Genomic DNA, 24,630 nt, shown 5'->3' with positions numbered 1-24,630 from the left:
GGTCACCTAAAGACCTGTAGGTGACACTAATGGTAAACACTTCTGAGGGTTTTCACAACCATTTTTGAAGATGGGTGCTTCATCAGCATGTAACAAGAGAAAGTCAGGGAAGTGCACTACTTTTATAGCTCAGACACAAGGGTACCTTGAGTAGTAAATGATCACTTTAATTTAAACAAAATACTACATAACTCTGCTACATATTAGTAGTGCAATATGCTTATGAGGACTAAGTCAGTAATTTTGGAAATATGCGATGTAACCTTGTTTGCTAATGAACTATTGATATGCTGGGATGCAACTTTTGAATGTTTCAGTGATTCAATAAATTACCATACGTGTTTCTAATTTATTCAAAACATTGGTGCACTTATCAATCACTTCATAATCTATAACACTATTTAAATAATCCCATTCAGTTGGGAAAGTGCATACAAAAGTACTTCTGAAGTGCTAAGTATTATTGTAGCCCTTCTGCCGGGTAGGCCTGGCAGGAACCAGGGCTGGGTTCAATATCTTGGGGTCAATCTCACAAAGAACCGGCTCGAGCCCCCACCCAGTGATCTGGGAAATTCACGCACCCCTGGGCGCCTCTGAGAGGCAATGCTTCCCCACTCGCAAGCACTGAGTCTGAGTGTAGGAACAGAACATTTAATGAAACAGAGGAAGAATTCATACGGCATTAGCTTGGGGAAAGCACCACAAACAGAGTTCATAACCCAAACATGAGCCCCCACCCCGGCCAAGATTCTCCAGCCCCTGCTTACATTATTATACTAGCACGTTTACCTGGGGTTGACCGAGCCATTAAGAAGGGGCTTAGAGCAGGGGACAGAGGGTGTGGGTGGTGCAGGAGTTAGGGTTAAGAGTAGGGATGTTAGCATGTAGTCGTTTACATAATTAACTGATAAGTTAATTGGTTAACCCTACATGCATCCCCCCTCTCTATCAGAGATAGCCATGCGGGGGACAGGTGGAAGCCAATATGCACAGAGAGCCAGCTTTAAGCCAGCTCTCTGAATGTGCTGGCTCACAGAGTTGCCTTCCCTCCCCTTGCTGCCTCTCACACCAGCACCACGGGGGGGACGGAGGGAGGAGGAGGGCAGGCAGGAGCCAATATGCACAGGAAGCCAGCTTTTAAGCCAGCTCTCTGCCAGCTCTAGCAGTGCTGCCTGACCCACCCCTTGCTGCCTCCCAAAGAGGCAGCAGTGCAGGGCAGGGAAGGGCAAGAGGGAGCTGGTGCTCAAGGAGAAATGGCTAAAAGCCAGCTCCCTGCAAGCACCAGCTCCTGCCTGCCTCCCTGTGTGCAGATGTGTAATGGCTGAAACATTCAGTCGTTACACATTTACAAAAAAGCAGATTTGCTAACATCCCTAGTTGCGAGATGAGGCAGAATTCTGGGAGTGTGAGGGGTGCAGAAGTCAGGATTGGGGGATGAGGAGAGGTTCAGGGTAGGGGGTTGAAAGGTGTGTTGAGACTCAGGGCAGGGGATTGGCCGATCCCTGGGAGCCATGCTCAGGGCTGGCCCGGGTGGTGGGTGCTGCACTGCCAGGCGACAGCTCCACTAGGGGGTGCAGTGCCTTAAAAAGATTAAATCGGTTTATAATTAGGTGAAATTCTCATCTCAATGAAGTCAATGCCAAAGCTTCCATTCACTTCAATGGTGCCAAGATTTGACCACTTACAACCAAAATTCATCTTAGAATAAGTGTTTATAACCACGCTTTTAAAAGGTTTTAAACAAAGACCAATTCTTCATGACACCATATTAATAAATTAGTCTGTGTGTCAGAAAAATATATCCAATGTTGAGAGGATAATGGACCATGCACTAAAATATAGGATGGTTTATTGAGAATGGATCTTGTTATATCAAAAAAGAAATCAAGTGGTCTAATCTACACAATTAGAGACACACACACTTCAAATCCCTCCTTAAAGGGTGTCTGTAAATTTGATTTTCCCTTATCTAATTTCCAGTTTAAAGTACCTTTAAACAATATCCATTATATTTTTAGTAACTCCTTATAAATGGTGTTGTGTTTTTCTGCTCTCCTATTAATGTTTATAAGGGTATTTTTAGCAAGAGAGAAAATTATACAGAAGAACAGTGAAATCAATTATACAAAAAATGCTGCCAAATGTACAAATACATTAAAAAGTGAAAAATAACCATTTTCCCACCAACATTTTTCAGTTATTATCATTTTAATTGTTAACTGTGAATATAATAGGCACAAAATATGTTATAATACTACTAATGGATTATTAGAAATTTAGTTGTTAACGTATTTGAATTTTAGTAAAGAATAGTAAAATTAATTCAATCTGGCTATAGTAGGAACATTGGATGAAGGATCATAAAAAGCAATGTAAAGCAGCAATATATCTATTTGGGAGGGAGTACAGCAGAGACATATGTCTGATCTTATTTAACATCTTTATTTACGATGATCTGAAGAAGAGTTAACAACATAGTAATGAACTTCAGAGGATATTAAATTGTGAAGAGTGGCAAACCCCCATACCACACATCTCAAAGGATGACAAAAAGTTTTATATAATGGGAAAAACCTGAAAAACAATTATGCTAGAAGAAATGTGCAGTGACAGTAGACAGCAGAGTGGATAAAAATCCATTTTAGAAAAAACTAAAAAAATATTTAATTTTTTAAAATAAAATGCTAAATTTCTCATTTTAAAATAATAGTTATAATTAAATCTCATCACAGACATGCTACATTTACACCTACAGTATCATAAAAATGAATTAATGGCTCTAGTGTGACAAGTCTGTCCAGCTTAAATACCAGCTCTTGTTTCTTGAAAGTTCTGGCTTCCAGTTTCTGTTTCACAGCAGACTCAAGTAACATGTGCAAAGAAAGACACAGGCTGGACAGGACTGTTTTTGCTCTATACTTGTGTAGTGGTATCTGGACCAAGCCTGGCAGAGGAAGTAGTTAAGACCATTGCCTTAAAACAAAAAGGCAATATATAGGAAAGGACAGAGGCAGCATAGAAAACAACAGTGGAGTACACTGGAAATAAAAAGGGAAGACATTATTTAGCATGCACAGATTCCAGCATTCCCCCCATAGAAAATCTGTCATGACTTCTGGGCATAAGAGAAACCCTATGTGGGAGTATTTTGAAGAAAATTTTTCCCTGGGGTAAAACGTGTCAAGTGTAAGCAGTAGGGATGTTAGATATTGATTAATTTAATAATCATGTAATCACATCAAAACTTAGTGATTCAATTATTCAATAGTCCCCATGGGTGGGGCCAGAAGCCAGTACATTCCTGGCCTCATTCCTGGGGAGCCCCCGTCACCCCATGCTGCTGCCTCAGTATCAGAGGCAGCAGCGTGGGGTGGAAGGCGGGAGCCAGTGCGCAAGGGGAGCCAGTCTAAAAACTGGTTCCTCGCATAGACTGGCTCACACCTGCCACCCCACGCTGCAGCAGCCCCTGTGTGCAGGGCAATGCCAGTTAACAAGTTTACTGGTTAATAGAGTGCCAGATAACAAAGCTTTCACTGTAAGATGTAAGTGCTATTGTGTTTGTGTGTGTGATTTAGTTCTTACCATTTCTAAAGCACTGATGCTAATTCTGTAGCTTGATACAGGTAATGAGTATTATGTATTATTTCCTAAATTAATAAAATTAAGTTATCTAAAAAAAAAATTACACAAAGTAAACCTCTTAGAAGTTGTAAATTGCTGTACTGAGTTGTAAATTACCATGTTTCAGTGATCAGATTGTCACCATTAAGAAATCTGTGAAGTAGTATCAGTAGGAAACCTGATTTTTTTTTTTTTTTTTTTTTTTTTTTTTGATCTGAGGAAGTGGGTCTGGCCCACGAAAGCTCATCATCTAATAAACCATCTTGTTAGTCTTTAAAGTGCTACATTGTCCTGCATTTTGATTGAAATAAATGAGTTTTTTCTTGGTGATTTAAAAATTGCCTTGATTTAAATCAATCCCTCCTGGTAGACAGCAAGTAATGACTGAATATGCAATATGAGATAACAGAGTAAAGGCCATGGGAATTTTGAACTGCATAGTCACAGGCATCACATCACAGAGTAGAAGTATAACAGTCCCTCTGTAAACTTAATGCACACATTGAATAACACTCTTGAAGGGTGTAAATACCAAGCAGAGAAAGTAATTATTTAGAACAGTAAAGGAGCACTAACTAGGAGCAATAAGAAGAAATTAGAAAGGAATAAACAGGAAGGTTCCTTGTAATGATTTATATTATAAATGGTGGCAAAGCCTCAAGAGAAGCAGGCAGTATTCATATCTGGGACCTTTAAAACTGCAGTGAATAAAATTAGAAAAGGTACTGTAGGCTTCTGGAAAGGTTCAAGTGATTAACCATATCTAATACATCCTATCCTTCACCTAACTAACTGCCAGGTTCATGGAACATGAATATATAAAACTGAGGAAAATATAAAATCATGACAGAAATTGTGAACTTGAAAGCCATAGATTCTTCCTTCTATTGCAAGTACACAGTTAATAATATAAATAAATCTTTAAAATTGGCAGTGTATATTCTTTCTTTCCACAGGTGGATGGACAGCAACCATTATGCATATACAAGCTGTCTCCCTTGCATTCATTCTGACAACTGACAGGAATGACCGACCATTTTACAAATCTCAAAAGCACTTTTTGAATCACTGAAAGAGGAGTCAATTGGTAATAACTAACCTTGTATTATACAAATAGTTTTAAGCTGCAGCTATCACCATAAATTCAATTATAATACATACGTAGGCAGATTTATCAAAGTCTTATGAACGTTTCAAGGTTAGCCAGTTTGACTGATTCTAACACTAATCCTTTGATTAGATTTCAGTCTATCCTAGTAATGTTGAATTTACATTTAATGGGAAAATGTAACAAGCACAGTATTAATTGGAGGAGTACAACAGAAGTGACTTGGTCTCTTTTTCTTTAGAAGACTCATTTGTACAAGTTTTAGAGGTGGTCCTTGGTGTGGATTTCACCTCTAAAGTGTAATATGCAATTGTAACTGAACAAAGACATCTCCAAGAACTCATGGCTAAAAATGATTAATTACTTTGCATTATGTATCACTTATGCAAATGGCATACTATCCAAAGACTATGTGGTAAGGGAGTAGTGATTTTACATGAGGATTACATCAGCAACAGTAGCAGAGACAGAGAGAAGCTGCAATAGTAAACTGTCATTTGTGTCTCTACATTCCATGTAAAATGTAAACAACATTTTAACAAGTGAGCTTCATGCCATTTCCACATCTCTATGCCATTGCAAATCTGATGGTAGAAGCATTTCCACTGTGGCACAGGAATATCGAATCAAATAGCTATCCTTCCACAAACTGTCATTTGTGTCAGGCAACGTGCATAGCCAGACAGATCCAGTGTAGAACCTTAGACAGTTACAGAAATGCCACAGTTTTCAATCTGAGGACAGTCTGGTTTTGAACATGTTCTTTGCACCAAAGAAAGTGGTTGGCAGCTCATACCAATCAGCAGAATGTAAATGAATTCGGAAAGTTAGACTTCATTTAGCCAAAAGAAACAGAGATATGAAAAGAAGTGGGATTTCATGCTGGCACAACCATTACATTAAACATATAGAATCTGTGAAAATATGAAACCAGTCTTCTGACAGTGATGGTATTTTGGATCAGAATCATTGAGTGACTTCACCTGTTTCTGTGTTCCATATTGAGCCCTTGTTTTTATGGATTATAATATTGTAATTACTTTTGCAATATTTGTTTTAAAAAAAGTAAAAACAAGGATGTAGGCAACTTTTGAAAAAATGTGTATATAATAAAATATCAATTAGCAAAGAAAACACAGTCCCCATGTAAGCAAATCACAGTTACTTTCCTTAAGGATAGATATGTGATGCTGGTAAATCATACCTTGACCCTTACTATTGAGTCCTCACTTGGGATGTCACCAGTTAACTGGCAGTCCAGCCAGGATGAAGCAGCCCACTGCACAGCCGAAGCAGCTCCCACCCACAGCGGGCCTGGCCCGACCCGGCTAGAGCAGCCCCCTGCCTCTGGGATCTCGTGTAAGAGGTTAACTGCTTAAACAGGATTTTACATCCCTACTCCTCACCAATGTCAGCCACAGCTTTGTTTTCAATGACAGTCAGATTCCAATCAACTGTTTAACTTCCAAGCTCCATAGGTGCCTCTACCACACTGTCAGTCCCCACCTCCTCTGGCAGCTGCCCATCAGCACCTACTGTACAGAGACCATTTTGGAATTTGCTGATTGTACCTTCCTTTCTTGCATCTAGCAAATTTTTGTTCATTTCTATGCTCCCTATATCCATGGGTTTAGCTTCCTTGTTTCCCCAGTGCAACTAGACACCCTGTCAGTAATCTGTTAGCTAGAATCCTAGGGTAAGCAGCTTCCCACTTTTGCTAAGAGTTCTCCTCAGGTTTCAAAACTGAAGAGGCTTTTATTGTGCAGGTGAAAACCCAAACCTTAGCACAGCAACTAATAAGCAGGACACATTTCAATAATGGAATCCTGGTGTAGGGTCCAGCAAGAGGAATTCAAGGATCCCTCTGGGAAGAAGGTGTCTAGAAAATGTCATATTTACATGTTATATTTTAGCATTCCCATCTCTCCTACATCTAGGAGAGATGGGAATGCTAAAATAGTTTATCCCCTTTTCCATATACAAGGCACATTTCCCTAATTAGGGCAGGCTTAGTCTGTACAACAATAGAAACATTTTAACAAGTGAGCTTCATGTCATTTCCACACCCCTGTCCCAGGCAAATCTGATGGTGAAAGCGTTTCTACTGTGGCACAGGAATATAGAATCAGAGAGCTATCTTTTCACAAATAATCTACAAGATTAAAATGTTCTGGGGTGCTGAAAGCACAAACACTTAGGCTACGTCTAGACTGCAAACCTCTTTCGAAAGAGGCTTTTTCGAAAGTATCTTTGGAAAAAGAGCGTCTAGACTGCAAGCAGTACTTTCGAAAAAGCAAGCCGCTTTTTCGAAAGAAAGCAGCAAGTGAGTCTGGATGCTCTCTTTCTAAAAAGTCCTGTTGGCATTCAAGAACGCCTTTTTTCGAAAGAGCACTTTCGAAAAAAGGCGTTCTTCCTCGTGAAATGAGGTTTACCGCTGTCGAAAGAAAAGCCATGTTCGATTTAATTTCGAAAGAACGCGGCTGCAGTCTAGACGCAGGTGAAGTTTTTTCGAAAAAAGGCTACTTTTTTTGAAAAAAACCCTGAGTCTGGACACAGCCTTAGAAACCTTAAGCCATATATAACAGAATAACCTGAGAAAAATCTCCTACACACCCAAGAATTGAGGCTGAAGATAACCTGAGAAATGAAAGATGTAAACCTAGCAATCAATCTGAAGTGAGTTAGAAGTCCTCACTCCTCTGAAAATCTGAAGTTACTGAAGCAAATCACCACACTCCCAAAGTGGGTGTAGAACCCTCACTATACAAATACACCAAGATTAAGAAACTAGGAGAAAGTGAAGTATGGTAGTGAATGGTTAACCAGTTAATGGGTAAGCATCACCCCTACTGCTCCCCAGCGATGCTTACTGGTTACAGTTAACCAGTGGGGGCTGGAGCAGCCCCCACCTGTAGCAGGGTGGCCACTCCAGCCCAGCTGGCACAATTCTCCCTCCCACTCTCATTTAAGTGGTTAATATAACTTTTAATCAGTTAACTGATTACACAAGATTTTACATCTGTAAAGTGCATTAGGCATAGGGTACAATTAGCATTATGAATGTATTCTGCCTTCATCAGACATTAAGCACTGGCTGCAGTAAGGAAGTAGTAATAGAAATTAGCACTGCTGTGTCTACAGACAAACTCATGAAAAGGAGGGGCAAGGCTTCCTAAGTTTATGGACTATAACAACAGAACAGGAGTCGGTGATGTACTGCAAGATGATTTTTTGCAGCACGCACAGCATGACATAGGGCAGGGGTGAGGAACCTTAGGCCTGGGGGCCAGATGCAGCCTCCGGCCTGCCTGGATCTGGCCCTTGAGGATCAGGGTCCCCCCCCCTGCATTGGGGAGCCTGTGATGGTGCTCCAGTCCCCCTGCTACCCCACACAACACAAAATCTACTAGGCTGAGGCCCCATAGGCTCTGGTGTGCAAGCAGAATGTGAGGAGACTGCTTCTCAGTCGTGTACCACGTCAGTGTGGGGATTTTGTGTGTGGCCCTCAACTGATTTTTCTGTGGGTCAGTGGCCCCTGATGCAAAAAGGTTCCCCACCCCTGGCACAGGGGCTGAGCAGCCCAGCAAGTGGAAAGGGCAGCATGACCCTAGACTGGGCTCCACATCCCTGGGGCGTGCAGCGCCTGGGAGCTAAGGGGTTAACATCCTCTCCTTCTCCCTGCCTCCCCCAGGCTCTGCCTCTTGCTCCAGGAGGGGGTGGGACTAGGGCTGCTCCATAGATCAGGATGACACAGCCAGTCACATGCTGCCGCTGCCACCGCCCCCATGGAGCACCAGGGCCTGGGCTACGCTTCAGCTGTTCCCCATTGGCAGAGAAACCCTTCCCCAGCCCTTCGCTGTGCCTGATCAGGGGCTGTCTCCAGCCCCGGGCAGTCCTGAGCTCTGCATGCCCCAGCCCCAGAGCTGCAGCCTTCATGGGAGGGGAAAGCCCCAGACAAAGGGCTGGGCCAGGCAGGAAGTGACTCTGCCGCCCACCAGTCCCTCCTCGACCCAGCGCTACTCCCGGGGGGGGGGGCTGCGAGTGCCAGCGCAGGTTCCCTGCCAGTGTGTGTACTGGGGGCACAGGAATGTGGAGGCAGTAACGGGGGATGAAGGAGGATGTAGGGATAGGATGGGATGGGACAGGGCTTGCACTGAGGGGGTTAAATCTTGGCACATACTTCTGAAAGGTTGCGGACCCCTGCGATAGGATGTTTTTCCCTCAATACCACAGTGACATCCTGTTGGGCAGAAACTAAAGAATTGTAATTTCCTTTTTACTGAGGTTGGTTGGTGGGGAATATTCATTGTAATTAGGACCAATGGATTATTAAATTTACTTTTACTGTACTTCTGGCATTTATTTTTAAAGGTTTCAGAAATGTTTTATTACACTTTGTTAGATACCAGTATCTAAAATTAAAATTTATTTCTAAAAGAACAGATGAGCAACGATTTGGCATGGTACAACAATTCCTGGGCTTACAGAAAATAAAAAGTTAAGCCAAGGTAAAATTAGAAGTCTAAAATAGTTGTATCAGAACTTTTGAGCAACAGAGGATTTGAGAATAGGAGTCAGTTCCAGGAGGTAAATGAGCACAAAAGGTCAAAGGAAAAATGAGGCAGCCAAAGTTTCAAAAAAGGGCAACAAAAATGATTAAGGGGTTGGAACGGGTCCCATATGAAGAGAGATTAAAAAGACTTGGACTTTTCAGCTTAGAAAAGAGGAGACTAAGAGGGGATATGATAGAGGTCTATAAAATTATGACTAGTGTTGAAAAAGTGAATAAGGAAAAGTTATTTACTTGTTCCCATAATATAAGAACTAGGGGTCACCAAATGAAATTAATAGGCAGAAGGTTTAAAACAAACAAAAGGAAGTTTTTCTTCACTCAGCACACAGTCAACTTCTAGAACTTCTTGCCAGAGGATGTTAGGACTTTAACAGGGTTCAAAAAAAGAGCAAGATAGATTCATGGAGGTTAGGTCCATCAATGGCTATTAGCCAGGATGGGTAGGAATGGTGTCTCTAGCCTCTGTTTGTCTGGAAATGGGTGACAGGAGAGGGATCACATAAGGATTACTCGTTGTGTTCCCTCCTTCTGGGGCATCTGATATTGGCTACTGTCGGCAGACAAGACACTGGTCTAGAGGGACCTTTGGTCTGACTCAGTATGGCCGTTCTTATGTTCAACACCAAAAAGAGTGAGGAGTGTGCCAAGGAAACTGAAAGAGAAAGGAAGCAGCAGGCTTGAAGAACTCCAGTAAAATTACAAATGGTGAAGACTAGGGATTCTAAATAGTGGTTAGTAGACTAATGGAGTAGTTGATGGAATTTCCATCGACTACTCTATTAGCCCAAAAGGGGGTTCGCTGTGGTCCTCCTTTTCAAATGTAGTAAAACCTGGTGACTCTCACTACTTTTAAAAAGCAGAGCTGCAGCAAACCTCCTTATCAATTAATCTAGTAGTTGATGGAATTTCCAGAGTTATGAACATTTCACCATTATGAACAATTCCTGAGGTGTTCATAATTGAGGTTCTACTGTACTTTTCAAACACAAGTACAGTAAAACTCTAATAGTCCAGCATCCAATAGTCCGGCACTCCTGATAGTCCAGCATCAAAATGGCAAGAGCCTAGTGGTGAGCTTTGGCAAAAAATGAGTCACAAGGTAACAGCGGCAGCAGCTGAACAGAGCGAAAAGAGTAAAAAAGGGTTAAAAAACTAAAACATTACAGTATACTGTATACAGTATGTACAATAAAAAGGGTTAAGAACACTTTATATACAGTATATACATAACCATCTTATAGTACCTCCTGATACTCCGGCATATCTGATAATCTGGCACCATCTAGGCCCCATAGGTTCCGGATTATCGGAAGTCTACTGTACTACAGTGTGCCCCAATTATGTAGCCACATAAGGATAACTCTTTTTTTAGATATGGATTCACCATGTATTTGTTTTGGAAAGGTATGCTGATTGCATATTTGTTTAGAATATATATTTAGATACTAAACTTCATACTTAATACTTACAAACATTTGAATTGATTTAAAGCATGAGAGAAGTAGCAAGTCTTCTGCTTGTGTCAACTTTTAATAAAGGAAAAGACAACTCCACTCATTAACTCTTCAAGTAACACTAAACTGGACGTCACTACTTTATCTTACTGAACTTCTGAAATATTACAGCTGTTTCAAATTATACTAAACACCTTTTGTTAACCTTTAAAAGTCAAGATCATGTTATTTATATAAAAAAATGTTTAATTCTGGTAGAGATGAATATAAAAATAAAGGCTAGTTACTATATATGAGAACTATTCCCATCCAACCAGGACTACATTATAAAGAAAATATATATTTGACAAGACTTTAATCTCTGAGCCAATTTAATCGTGCAAGTTGCTCATTTAGGGCATGTCTATACTAGGAAATTATTTTGAAATAACTAAAATCGAAATAGTTAGTTTGGGAGTTATTTCAAAATAAGCTTATTCCTTGAGGAAAGAAGTACAGATTTTGAAGTAACCAGCCCATTATTTCAAAATAATGGGCTTGGCAGCATAGACCCGGGCTCAGTGAACAGAAAATCTGTTAGTCATGCGGTAAAATAAACTAGTTCCATTAAAACTCAGCTATGGATATCTGGAGAGTAAAATTAACCAGTTTCTTGCACCTTACTTATATAATAAATAATTTGGAGTATATGCTAGTACCAAAAGAATAATATTCTATTTTTAAGAGCCTACTTCAACAAAACTTTTCTCTTTAGTCCTCCAGTAAGGTTCATGAATATTTCTGTAGCAATATTAACATATAGAAGTTATGCTGCAGTTTGTTGTTCGACCTTGGAAACCCAATTCACTTTGAGAAGCACAGCAAGGTCTTCTGTTTCATTTGTTATTAGTCCATAATCTCTGCATTGCTATTTTATTTCATATAAATATTAACCATGCAGACTTGCAGAATGTCAAAGTTATAAATAAAACTGAATAGGGGTCAGTGACAAAACCTAAGTCAGATGATCATGTTAAGCATTAGAACTTCTAAGGTGATGATGATTTCCAAAGCACTATTTTGCATAATCTGAAAAAACTCAAGAAGCTTGTAAGGATTTTGCCTCACTCCTCACAGTGTATTTTTTTAAATTTTTGAAAACCACCTGAGGTTAAATGGAAAAGGTACTTACCAGTGTAGCAACTTCCTGAGTAAAATCTGATTTACAATTCTTATTGACAAAACACAGTTTATGAAGAAACATTTTAAATGGTTCTGCCTGGACAAAAAATCGTGACTTTTCTTCATGGAAAAAATAAATGTATCTATTAGCGGGGTTTCACTCCATTTCCACTAAGTCAGTTATATAATATCATGCCAGATGTTTAAGCTTCATCTAGAGGTTTATCCCAGCGATTGTTACACTATCAGATCACAACTTTTTAAAGCCTCCACATCCAGCTCCTTTTATTATCATTATATACAAGCATAGTACCTTTCTCCATTCCTAGCTTGCTGGCGACATACTGCATGCAATGAGACAACTTGCTGTATGCAGGAAACATATCTTGACTGCAATGCAAACCCTATTCACATCATCATCCTTTCCAGCATCAGCTGGAAATGTGTGTGTGTGCATGCACCCCACCAACAAAAACTGAGAAATTCAGGATTTAGCCATTCTGATGTATCTATTTCCCACCAGCCTGAAATAGATTTGTCCCTATGTACATAGATGCACCCCAACCAATGCCAGATGGAAAACATAGATATGCCCTTGGCTGTATATGGCCCTCTCTGAGTCAGGCATCAGTGTGAGCTGAGAAATTCAACCATCTGTGTGTGTGTGGACGTGCATACACATCCCAGCCTGGCCATGTAGCCATGGCCTGTCAGTGTGCACGCGCATGTCTGCCTGTCTGTCCCAGTCTGAGCCGGCAAATGCAGCCTGGGCCACGTTTCTGCGTCTGTCCCAGTATATGCTGGCAAAAAAAATGCATTCATGGCCCCCTCCGTCGTGTACATCATGCAATCAGGCGCCAATGCAGAACTTCAGAGGCTCAGTCACCTGGATCCCTGGTAGATTTTTCCTCAAGTCCAGGCAATGAAGCTCACCGACTCCTTTCTCCTTTTCCGGTAACATGCATCAGTTATTCCCCATCCAGCTGCAATTCCCGGCCAGCCTGACATCGAGAGGGGTGGGGGCGGGGGAGGAGGTCTGCTGCATCATCCCCTTACCTCAGACGTACTCGCCTGCTCCCCACAAGCGATGCAGTCACCTGCCGTGCACCCCTCCCCCCGCCGCCAGCCCCACGCACCCAGCCCCTGGCCGAGGGGAGCCCCGGCGCGCGGTGCAAGCTCCGGCCCCCGCTGCCCATTGCGGGCACCCACCTGGTAGCGCGGCGAGCTGGAGACGCTGCAGCTGGGGGGCCGGCGCCGGGCTGGATGCGGATGGGTCCCCTCGCGCACGGGGAGGGCCAGGAGTGCGGAGTCCCCCCCTCCCTGGAGCTGCGTGCGGCGGAGGTCGGGGTGCGCTGCTGCAGCGGGCTCCTCCGCCCGGCCGTACTCGCCGACTGCTGCCTCCCTGCACAGGGCAGCGGAGAGACGGGCTGGGATCCGGCAAGACGCGGACGCCTGGAGCGCGGCGGCCACGGAGCGGGATTCAGAGCCAAGCCCTTCTCCCAGCCCAGCTGGGGTGAGGCCCGCCGATTGGGCGCGCCTGCCGCCGGGCCTGGCCGTCTGCAAGCGGCTGGTCAGCCTGTGACCCAGGCAGGCTCCCCTCCTGCCCTGAGGCATCGAGCAGCTAGGCCTCTGCTCAGGTTGTGCAGCACTACAGCTGTTCCTGGAGGGTGCTGTGAACCACAGTGGAGCCTCTAACTCCCCGTGGGTGCACTGACAGCTCTGCCAAGGTGTTATATACCAAGGCAGCCTGTTCCCCTTGCCTTCAGCCACAGCTAGACAACTGCAAAGCACCTCTGCACTTCACTAACTGCCTTCACACAGGTGTAGTGTATAGTATTGTGCAGAGTAGGCCTCATCCTAGCTAGCTCCACCACAGACCACACTGAGTACAGCCACAAAGTCCTTCAAGTGAATGACACTCAACACTGATACCAGGGTCAATCTTAGAGAGTCAGTTCCTGGACATGGCCTTCCATCTTTTTGCTGTCTCTGTTAGTATTCTGTGAACAGGTGTAAAACTCACATTTTCACTCTTGAGTGCCTTCTCACCTTTCATTTATTTTTAGTTGGGAAGGCCTTAGGCCCAGCTCTGCTCGCTGGTCCTCATAAGAGGATATGCATCTACTACTGCTGACAGCAATAGGAGTTACTCCTTTACATCAAATCACGAAAGATCTCAGTGCTAGGTCCTTGATTTATATCAAACTCCTGTCTCTTCTTGGTCAGCTATAAGGGGTGTGTCTACACTGCACCATAACTTAAGTTATGCAATTTGAGCTATGCAAATTGTGTATCTTATTTTGATGTATTTCGAAAAAGCTTATTTCATCATAAGCGCCAAATTTCAAAATAAAGCACTATTGCAAAAAGTCCCTTACTCCTCATAGAATGAGGTTTACAGGGCCATCGAAATAGCAAGTCCAAAATAACGGGCTTACTGTGAAAACACGGGATAGCTATTTCGGGATACTCCAATATTCCGAAGTAGCATTGCAGTGTAGACGTGCTCTTGTAGATCCACTTTTGAAAACATGAGATGAGAGTGATTCAGCTGGAAAAGACCTTGTTGACTCAGAAGTATCCTTAACACTTTCATCCCCCATTGTGGTCCATATGGTGATTTGTGTTGTCATGTAGAAGATAATGGATTGTATCCTCAAAGACTTATTTACTTAGCCCAGGTTCCCCAGTCCAACTCTTGTAGCCTGTTTCAGTGGGTCATAACCCTACCTCCAGGGCAACTGTTCTCCAGGTAGTCAAAGATCACCAACCTATACATCTGGGTTCCTCTACTCCTTATCTGTAAACTAGATCCTGGCTGCCCTATGTCCTGCCATCTGGCTCCATGGAACAATGCAGGCAGCATGGGCTATAACCTGACTCAGGGCCGGCTCGAGCCATTCCTGCGCCCTGGGCAGCGGGTGTGCGACGCATGCGCGGCTCCACCCCCGGGCGCACGGTGCATGTGCGGCCCCGCCCCCTGGTGCGCTGAGCACCTTACAGCTGCCATCAGGCACGCGGCGCCTGATGGCAGCTGTAAGGGGCGCTGAGTGGCTGGGCATGTGGCGCCCCTTACAGCTGCCATCAGGCGCCCTGGCCAGCTGCCTGGCTAGCTCCCTCTCCCCTTAATCTGGCCCTGACCTGACTACCCTTGGGTATGTCTACACTACCCTCCTATTTCGAACTAGGAGGGTAATGTAGGCATACCGCACTTGCAAATGAAGCCCGGGATTTGAATTTCCCGGGCTTCATTTGCATAAGCGGGGAGCCGCCATTTTTAAAACCCCGCTGGTTCGAACCCCGTGCAGCGCGGCTACACGGGGCACGAACTAGGTAGTTCGAACTAGGCTTCCTATTCCGAACTACCGGTACACCTCGTGGAATGAGGAGTAACGGTAGTTCGAACTAGGAAGCCTAGTTCGAACTACCTAGTTCATGCCCCGTGTAGCCGCGCTGCATGGGGTTCGAACCAGCGGGGTTTTAAAAATGGCGGTTCCCCGCTTATGCAAATGAAGCCCGGGAAATTCAAATCCCGGGCTTCATTTGCAAGTGAGGTATGCCTACATTACCCCACTAGTTCGAACTAGCGGGGTAGTGTAGACATACCCCTTGTGAGGAAATCTAAAGAACAAGATGCAGCTCTAGACAAGTTCCAGCAAAACAGGGAGCAAGAATACAAAAAGTTAGAATTTGCCATTTTGCTATATGTCAACATTTTTTATTTATGCTGGGCATCTTAGAAAATTACCACATTCTGTAAGTGTGAACATAAAGTGTGAATGGTGGAGGCCACAGAACTGTTTGAGATGAATGGGGCAATTCACACCTCTTAAAACTCTTGTTTCCAGTCTGTCTGCAAACCCAGGTGGGCTGTATTACATTGGTTTACAGTCTGTTCACATTTGTTGTTATCTTCGCAACCGTAAGAGCAAAGGTCAGTGTGTCCAGGTACGCTGTACCAGTAAGAAAGTGGCCACCTGGGGGCGGGTCTCTGGCTGGTGGGTAGTGGTTTCTCAAGTACTTCGGGGCTAGGGAGCTAGAAGCAGGGGATTTGGAAGTGACCAGGGCTGTTTCTTCTCTAAGCCACTGACACGGGGATGATGGGCTGGCAGGTATGCACACTGGGCAGTAGTTGGAATTCAGGCTGGCTACTCCAGTGCTTGACTGGCCCTACGCTGCAGATGGGAGTGTGTGAACATACTCCCAACCAGGCTTCTGCCAGCAGTGTGGGGCTTCCAGCCTGTCCTGCTGGCCCCGTGCTGCACCTGGAAGTGTATGACCCTGGAGGGAAGAGAGCAGCAAAAGATCTTCATGCACAGCCTTGCCTGCAGGTGCCACCCCCAGAGCTCCCATTTGGCCAGGAATAGGAGCAGTGTGGAGCAGTGTAGGGCAGAGTCGTCCAGTGTGACACACACACACACACACACACACACACACACACCCAACCCCGTGCCGCGAGGTGGTCCATTGCAGGGCTTTGTTTACTACACTGCAATATCAAATTTTAAAATAAGATTAATGGGAATTAAACTGTATTAATAAGAGAAAATCAGATTTACTGCTTTAATTACATGTATTTTACATTCACTAGGAACAAAATGTTTCCCTTCCGTTTTCATTTTTGACTTCTTGTAGGGGGGTTGTGATATGACATTGCCTGTAAGAAATTTAAGTTACTTTCACCCCTGCATAAAAGCCAGATATATGGGGGGGGGGGGGGGTCGGTTGTTTTTTTTTTTTTTTTTTTAATTAAAGCTCAGATTCTGGGATATGATGGTGCCACAAATGGTGAATTGCTCTGCAAATTCCATGGCTGTAGAATACACAGGATCTTGCCTATTTTCCATACCAGCAAGCCTTCAGCAGCCTCCTTCTCACAGTCCCTTCAGTGCTTCTCGGGCATGCATCTGAGGACCAGTTATTTAGTCCCACAGCTGAACCTGCAAGTCTCATAGTAAAGGCAAGTGAAGAAAGTCAGTGAAATAATTAACACAAATATTTTTGTTCTAATCTCTCCTTTCAATATTTGAGGTTGGAAGAATGTTAAGCAGGATTGTTGGTGTGGGAGGGAGGAAGAGAAGATAAGTTAATTAAAGAAGATAGAGGAATACTCAGCACTTTGATTACTCATAATTAGGAAAGTAACTTTGTCATGTAAAATCTAAGAAAAAACACAGACAAATCATGGTAAGGTAATGGAATTATTCATGTAGTTTTTCCCCCAGCAGGAATGTGTATGGAAGCAGGGCAATATGGGACAGCAGCACCACTTTCAACTCTCAACCTCCTCCCCACTGCCATTTCAAGTCCCCAAAAGGGAATTAGGGTACGAAGAAACTGAAGCAAATTGTATAGTAAATTAGCTGAATTTATAACCTTCCCTCTGAACATTGAATTCTCTAATGATCTTGAAATCAGTCTCATGGGAGCTGCTCTTCACACTTTTTTGTACTAATTTAACTATACCAAAATAAACAACATGCAGAAGGGCATTTTTATATAACAATCCATTTTCATAAAAATAACTATTAACATATTGTAATCTAGCAAATATATAAATTAAGGCACATACACCCATCTTTTTCAGACTCGGGGTACATCTACACTGCTATGTAAGCCCAAAATTCAAACTCTGGCTCAAGCCTAATCCCCTTTCCATCTGCACATAAGTTGCACTACCCCAGCATTCAGACCTCTAAGGCCAGATTTACACTAAACCTGGAAGGTCGGTTTAAGGTGCGCAACTCCAACTATGTAAAATACATAGCTGGAGTTGGCATACCTTAAGCTGAGCTTGATGGTGTCCACACAGCAGAAGGCCAATGGGAACAGATGCTACCCTCAGTGTTCGATTTATGGGTCTATACTAGACTCACTAAATTGAATGCCAGAACATCAATCTCTAGCGCAGCAAGTGAAGATGTGCCCTAAGGGTGTGAACCCTGTCAAGCCAGGGCCCGCAGTGCTTAATTGCTTTGCAAAGTAGATGTAGTCCATCTAGACTCAGGCTCTGGAACTCCATTAAAATTATTTCATCATCCCATAGGTTGACTTTCTTTGTCCTGTGAACAATAAAATTTGGTGCACAATTGAGTTTTTATGCACTGTTTCACCAAGGACTAGAGTGGCCAGATTTTAGGTGGTATTAGAAAGTCTGAGATAAGGGTAGTTGAACTTTGGCCCACAAAATGCAAAGCAGACACAGAACCCCCAAGTTGGGAACCAGGGTTCAACAATTCCTAACCTCAGGTTAAAAATAAGTGCAGACATGCAAGACCTAGGTTAACAAATGCAGGTTCTTCTAACTTAAATTCTACTAACCCTGAGCTTACATTGCAGTGTAGATAATACTCTTAAAGGACTTGGCTACACAAAATGTTTGTATTGATGGGATGAAGTTATTTAAATGTCAGTTTATGTATAGCTTAAATCAGAGAGTGATATAAATATTTTCTAACAGTATAACTGCATGCTCAATAGGAGGTTACATTACACCAATTTAACTAAGTCAATTTAGAAATCATTAGAGTTTGGAAACTAATATAGTTAAATCAGCACATAACCTACATATAGGCCAGCCTTAAGCAACCTCATAAACTATTTGAAAATCTGTCTAGTGGTTACCTGATGTTATAAGGATGTATTTTACTGAGGCTTTCTGCTTATAATTCAAGATACTAGCTGCAAAAGTTTAAATATATAATCTATATTCTTATCTCAAGATTCTAACATCTGAACAAAGGAAAACTATATTCTATGTATGTCCATACAGGAATATGACTTGAGTCTGTAGTCGTTTTGAAATAAAAGCTCTGAAGGAAGTGTCACTTTCCTCTCAAGCTTATACAGGCAGTCCCCGGGTTACGTACAAGATAGGGACTGTAGGTTTGTTCTTAAGTTGAATTTGTATGTAAGTCGGAACTGGTACATATTGTAGGGGAAACTCTAGCCAAACATTTTTTTTAGTTTTGGATAGCATAGGGAAAGGTTAACTCCCCTCTAATGTTTGTTTTGCTGTCTGTTCCCCTGTTCAGAAGATTTCACATCTATTTCTGTCCGTGTGACAAACTCAGGACTAAAGGAGTAACTCATCAAATACCAAACAGCTCTGCACCATGCTTTGAGCTAATAGCTTTATTTCCTTTTTTTGCTAACACAATGAGGCCAGCACTTTGTTTGTTTTGGTGGAGTCTTTGTTTGCCCAGGGAGCCCAGCATGTATAGGGGGAGGAGGGGCGGAGAGGCTGCTTTTGTCTGCTGTTCGGCAGCCTCTTGCTCAGGGGAGGGGGCAGCCTGTTGCTGGCAGGGGGGGAGGGGGGAGGCGTGCAGGATGCGAGGCCGCGGGGGGGGGCAGCGGGCGTGGGGAGGCACTTTTCCTCTGCCCGGCAGCTCTGCGGGACCCCAGTCGGAGCCGGCCCGAGGAGGAGGAGGATCCTAGGACCCAGGTGAGCGAGCCCCGGGAATGCTGCTGCGCATGTGCGGGAGTTGCCTCACCCCGTTCGTATCTAGGGATCCGACGTAAGTCGGATCCACGTAAGTCGGGGACTGCCTGTAATGAAAACTTAAATATCCGCATGCTACAGACAAAACATAAATAGGGATGTTTGAAGTACTTTATTCTGTAGTACTTTCTGATATGCTGCAAAATTATATATATTCCTAAAACTGAAATACTGGGTTGTTTACCTCTGCTGTTATCCACTGTATTTCCTTTTGGTTTATACCTTCCTTTGGTATTCATTGCCCCTTATGTGAAACAGAGTCAAGTCCCAAATTCTTAGAGACAATCTTTTACTGCAGGTTTTGCAGAGTACACCTTTTATAGCACCGAGTGACTAATTCAAGGTAAGCAACCTATAAAGTCACAGCAGTAGTAATGAATCTGAGATATTGAAAGGATGAATGAAAAACACAAAAACAAAGTATAAAATGGACAGCAGAGAGAGAATCCAGGAGGCTGCATTACAGCAAACCAACTGGAAGAACCTGATCAATCAGATTGTCTGCTTTATCCTGTATCTGCTGGATACAAGATGCAGAAGGATGGGTACAAAATAACCTGTTGTTGTTCTGTGCCAGCCTCCTGTTCTTTGGGGCAGCCTGGGATCTGCTCTAAAGAACATATACTGGCTCCAGCCTTAAAGAGGCCATCTGCCATCTTCCCCATCCTAGCTGGAAAGAACTAAAAAAAAAAAAAACTTGTTTCCATTCCCTTTGGGACAGATCTTGAAAGACAGAAGGTGGTATTTCTGAAATTCCACAATACATTTCATTCTGACCTGAACTCTTGATGGAAATACATTGAACAAATTGTCCTAAAGATATTCGGAAACATACAAATGGTCTTTGTGTCAATAATATCTTTCCACAAACACTATCTGAAAACACTGGAGACCTTTACGTTCTCTATAAACTCATTCCAAGCCATTTCCTTAAGTGGTCTAAAGCTCTTCTTGGGCCCCCAACACTAGGGCTTTATTTTGAAACAACCCCCCTAAAATCAAATTTATAAGCGGAGCGCCCACACTACCAAGCCTGTTATTTCAAAATAACAAGCTGCTTATTTTGAAATCTGTACTCCTGCTTTTCTCAAGGAATAATGATAAATTTGAAATAGTTATTTCGGACTAGTAGTATTGTGGATGTGCTGGTGCTGCTATTTCAAACTAACTGGCCTCCAGAGGTTTCTCACAGCTGCAGCTCTGACTGGGAGCAGGAGAAGGGCTTCTCGCACATGGCCAGCTTTAAAAGCCCTGTGCAAGAGACCATGACCTAAGGCAGAAATGAGCGACGCCAATGCTCCCTCAGATTGTCTGATGGCTGCCAGCACTTCTGCTGCTCCCACAGCGGTTACGGCCCAGGGTTGCAGGAGAGCTCCAGCCTGGACTGGTGCAGACAGTGCTTTTTTTGTTAAAAAAAAAAAAAAAAAAAAAAAAGAGAGAGAAATACGTGCCGGTACTCCAGGGGAAAAGTTGTTGAGCAAAAAGAAAAAAATGTACCCAATTGTCCGGAATGCTCCGTTCTTTCCAGGTAAGCTCTGACTGGAGGTGCTGGGAAGTACCGTCACAAAAAAAGCACAGGGTGCAGAGGTCCTGGATCTCATTAGGGTATGGGGGGAAGAGACCAACCTCCAGGATCTCTGCACCAGGGAAAGGAACACTGACATCTATGGCTGGATTGCTGCCAACCTAGCCTATAAGGGCATACCAGGACCCTGGACCAGTGCCGCATGAAGATCAATGAGCTGCAGGAGGCCTACCACAAGGCCAGGGAGCAGAGCAGATGCTCTCGGGCAGCACTACACACCTGCCACTATTATGACCAGCTCAATGCCATGATGGGAGGGGGGCTGGTCATCTCCCCAACTGTCAACATCGAGTCTAGTCAGGATACTCCTGGCATCAGTCTGCAGGAGGGTGGGATGTCGGAGGATGACGACAACAACAAGGAGAAGGAGGCAGCCAGCCATGTGACCATGCGCACCAGCCAGGAGCTATTCCTCACTCTGGAGCCAGTCTTCCCTTCCCAGGATGTCTCCCAGGCTTTGGCGGAACCCGGGGAGGGCACTTCAGGTGTGTTATATATCTTTCCCTACCTACACAAGGGGCAGGCGATGGGCTGCAAGGACCTGCATATTTCTCTCACAGCCCACTTAACCTGTGGGTCACACAACAGCCTGTTCATGTGGGTGCACATGGAGAGCCAGTTCAGAGAACACAGTTCCATGGTACTCTCACATAGGAACCCCTTGGTCCTTCTTGCAAGGTTTTTGGAGAGGCCTGTCTTATTCTGGCCTCCATGTTGGGGCACTTTCCCATGACAAGCCACCACTAAGGAGGCTGGGTCATAGAAACACATGGCACAGGCTCATGCCCACACTCAGTATCTACTCCCAGACAAGTGTGGTGATGCAGAGAAGACTTATCTCATACATGGGAATCTGCAGGAGGGCGGACGGAGGAAGAGGAGAGGAACCCATTAGCACTCACACGGGCAAGCAGTGTCTGCTGCTCACACACAGCTACCCCACCCCACCCCACCCCACTTCCATCCTCCTCCCAGCAAGCAGGGACAGAAGTTCTCTCTCCGTGGGATGTCGCCAGTGCCAAACTTGGGTGGTGGGACCTCTAGAACAGCCAAAGCTTCCAAACAACCCGGAGGCAGGTGCCACTCCCATGCATATCCTTAAGTCTCCCTCCCCCCATTCCAGGTTCTTTACCCAATCCCTCCCCAAATTGTATGTCCCCTGAATAAAGAGTCCTGTTTTTAAAAAAAAAGATATCTTGTTTGCTCTCCAGGGGAGGTGGTGAAAGTGGGAAGGAAGGGCAGGGGAAGGGGGGGATGGAGAATGAAAGGCACACACAGGGAATGCAGGGGCCCCTTGTAGAGAGGCATGGGGGATGAGTCTCACAACTGGCCTTACATGAAACCATCCTTCAGGGCCTCTTTGATGAGTACAGCACCTTGATGTGCTCTCTGTATGGCATTGGTGTCTGGCTGCTCAAATTCCCAGGCCAGACATTCAGCCTCAGCCCCCACAACATGGCAGAAAAGTCTCTCCCTTGCTGTTACAAAGTTTGTGAAGCACACAGCAGACCGCCACCCTGAAGGGGATGTTGCATTTGCTGAGGTCCAGGTGAGTGAGAAGACTTCTGAACGTTCCCTTTAAACAGTCAAATGCACATTCAATGACCATGCAGCACCTGCTCAGCCTGGTGTTGAACTGCTCTTTGCTGGGGTCCAGGCCCATGTAGAGCTTCATGAGCCAGGGGAGTAAGTGGCCGGCTGCCTTGCCCAGGATTATGAGGAGCATGTCCACCTCCCCGACTCTGATAGTGCAGTCAGGGAAAAAAGTGCTGGTGTGCATCTTTCAGAAAAGGCAGAAGTTCTGGAAGATGCGGGCATTGTGTGCCTTTCCCAATCATTTGATGATGTCAGTGAATCAGCCCTTGTGATCCACAAGGGCCTGCAGCATCACGGAGAAGTACCCCATCTGGTTATAGATAAAGTCTGAGGTCTGGTGGTTGGGGCCAGGATGGGGATGTGTGTACCGTCAATGTATGGTACACAGTTGGGGATCCCAAGGCAACAAAGCCATTGACAATGGTGTCCACATTGTCCAGAGTGATGGCTCTCCATAGCAGCAGGTGTTTCATGAACAGAGTTTAAAGAGAAGTTAGATAAATTCATGGAGGTTGGGTCCATGGAGTGGTATTAGCCAGGGGGTAGAAATGGTGTCCCTGGCCTCTGTTTGTGGAAGGCTGGAGATGGATGGCACGAGACAAATGGCTTGGTCATTGTCTTCGGTCCATCCCCTCCAGGGTCCCTAGTGTTGGCCGCTGTCGGCAGACAGGCTACTGGGCTAGATGGACCTTTGGTCTGACCCAGTACGGCCATTCTAAGCTCAGGGTCGGGGGTCTCACTGGACCACCCTGATTTTCATGCAAACCTGCTCCTGGGTGGCCAGGCTGGCAGCTATCCTGCCCTAGACGGCACTTTCCTGTGCCTAGTGCGGAGGTCGTGGATGAGGTCCACGATCTCCGCACTAGACCAGGTGGGCGCCCGCCTCTTGCGGACCTGGGCAGGCTCCCGGGAGCTGCCAGCCTGGTCCCGGGAAGAGGCGGAGGGCTGGGTGGCAGCGGGTGGCTGATTTGTGCCGTGCCAGGTGCAGGGTCTGCTGGCTGGGTGCTGGCAGGCTTGCCCCTGGCACGGGCACCATAGCCAGACCATGCCCCTTTAAGGGCTCCGGGGCTGGGAGGGGGGCAGAAGAGTTTCCCTGGTGGTGCCCAGAGTGGCCACCAGGGAAAGCTGGGGAGGGCTAGCCTCCCACTAGTTCGAATTAAGTGGCTACACAGCCCTTAATTCGAACTACTTAATTCAAACTAGGCATTAGTCCTCGTAGAATGAGGTTTACCTAGTTCAAATTAAGCGCTCTGCTAGTTCGAATTAAGTTCGAACTAGCGGTTTGCCTGTGTAGCACCTATCAAAGTTAATTCGAACTAACTTCTGTTAGTTCGAATTAACTTTGTAGTGTAGACATACCCCCTCTGTTGAATGTTTATGTACTATTTCAGACTAATTCTAACTTATTTGAGGCTTCCCCATAGTGGGGATACACTATTCCAATTTTGTTAAATCGGGAGTTAAGTCAATTTTAGTAATTTTGGAATAATTTCCTAGTGTAGACATGCCCCAAGACAGCAGCAGATTTCCTAGAGTCAAATAAGAACTATGAACCCCAGGACTCTGCTTTTTCTTTGTGTAGTTTGTAGAAGCTTCAAGAAGGATCTGCAGTAGAAAAATTAAATTTAACAAATGACAAATACATCCTGCCCTAATAATACTTGATGAAAAAGTCTTAACTTTAACATTAAATTCATTTAATCTCATATTCCATAGCTGCTCCACTTGAAAATACAATCAAAGCATTTGTAAAAAGATTAGCATTAGATCATTCACAGTTCCAAAAATACCTTCCTTTTAATCTGTCTTCTCCCTCCCGCCCCCACCCCAGCCCCCATTTTTGACTGTGTCCATTATTCCTGATGAGAATTTTCAGCTGGTTAAGTTTGTCTCTGAGCTCATGCATGTGTAAATTTATTCATGTTTTCACATAGCTATTTCCACCCACTGCCATGAAAATGTAATGCCATGTCTGTAACCTAAGCATTTCTTGTACCCTCTGTTGAATATTTCAAGGATATTAAAAGGAAA

General features: G+C 44.3%; 1 protein-coding gene across 6 annotated transcripts in view; it reads right to left on the bottom strand.

The window, feature by feature from the left end:
* Positions 1-13,613, bottom strand: part of OSBPL6 (oxysterol binding protein like 6) — a 177,847-nt gene extending 164,234 nt beyond the window's left edge. The window contains exons 1-2 of one of the 6 annotated variants that reach the window (XM_025182804.3): positions 13,127-13,613; positions 12,804-12,918 (exon numbers count right to left, since the gene is read on the bottom strand). The gene's annotated coding sequence lies outside the window, so the exon portion shown is untranslated. The remainder of the gene's footprint in view (positions 1-12,803; positions 12,919-13,126) is intronic. The other 5 variants (XM_006119448.5, XM_014571709.4, XM_014571707.4 and 2 more) reach the window with 5 other exon arrangements.
* Positions 13,614-24,630: the final 11,017 nt, after the last annotated feature.

This window comes from Pelodiscus sinensis, chromosome 7 (assembly GCF_052426305.1).
Source record: "Pelodiscus sinensis isolate ZL-2025 chromosome 7, ASM5242630v1, whole genome shotgun sequence".
NCBI lineage: Eukaryota > Metazoa > Chordata > Testudines > Trionychidae > Pelodiscus > Pelodiscus sinensis.
The sequence above is the reverse complement of the archived record's forward strand: the minus strand, read 5'-3'. Positions and strand labels throughout refer to the sequence as shown.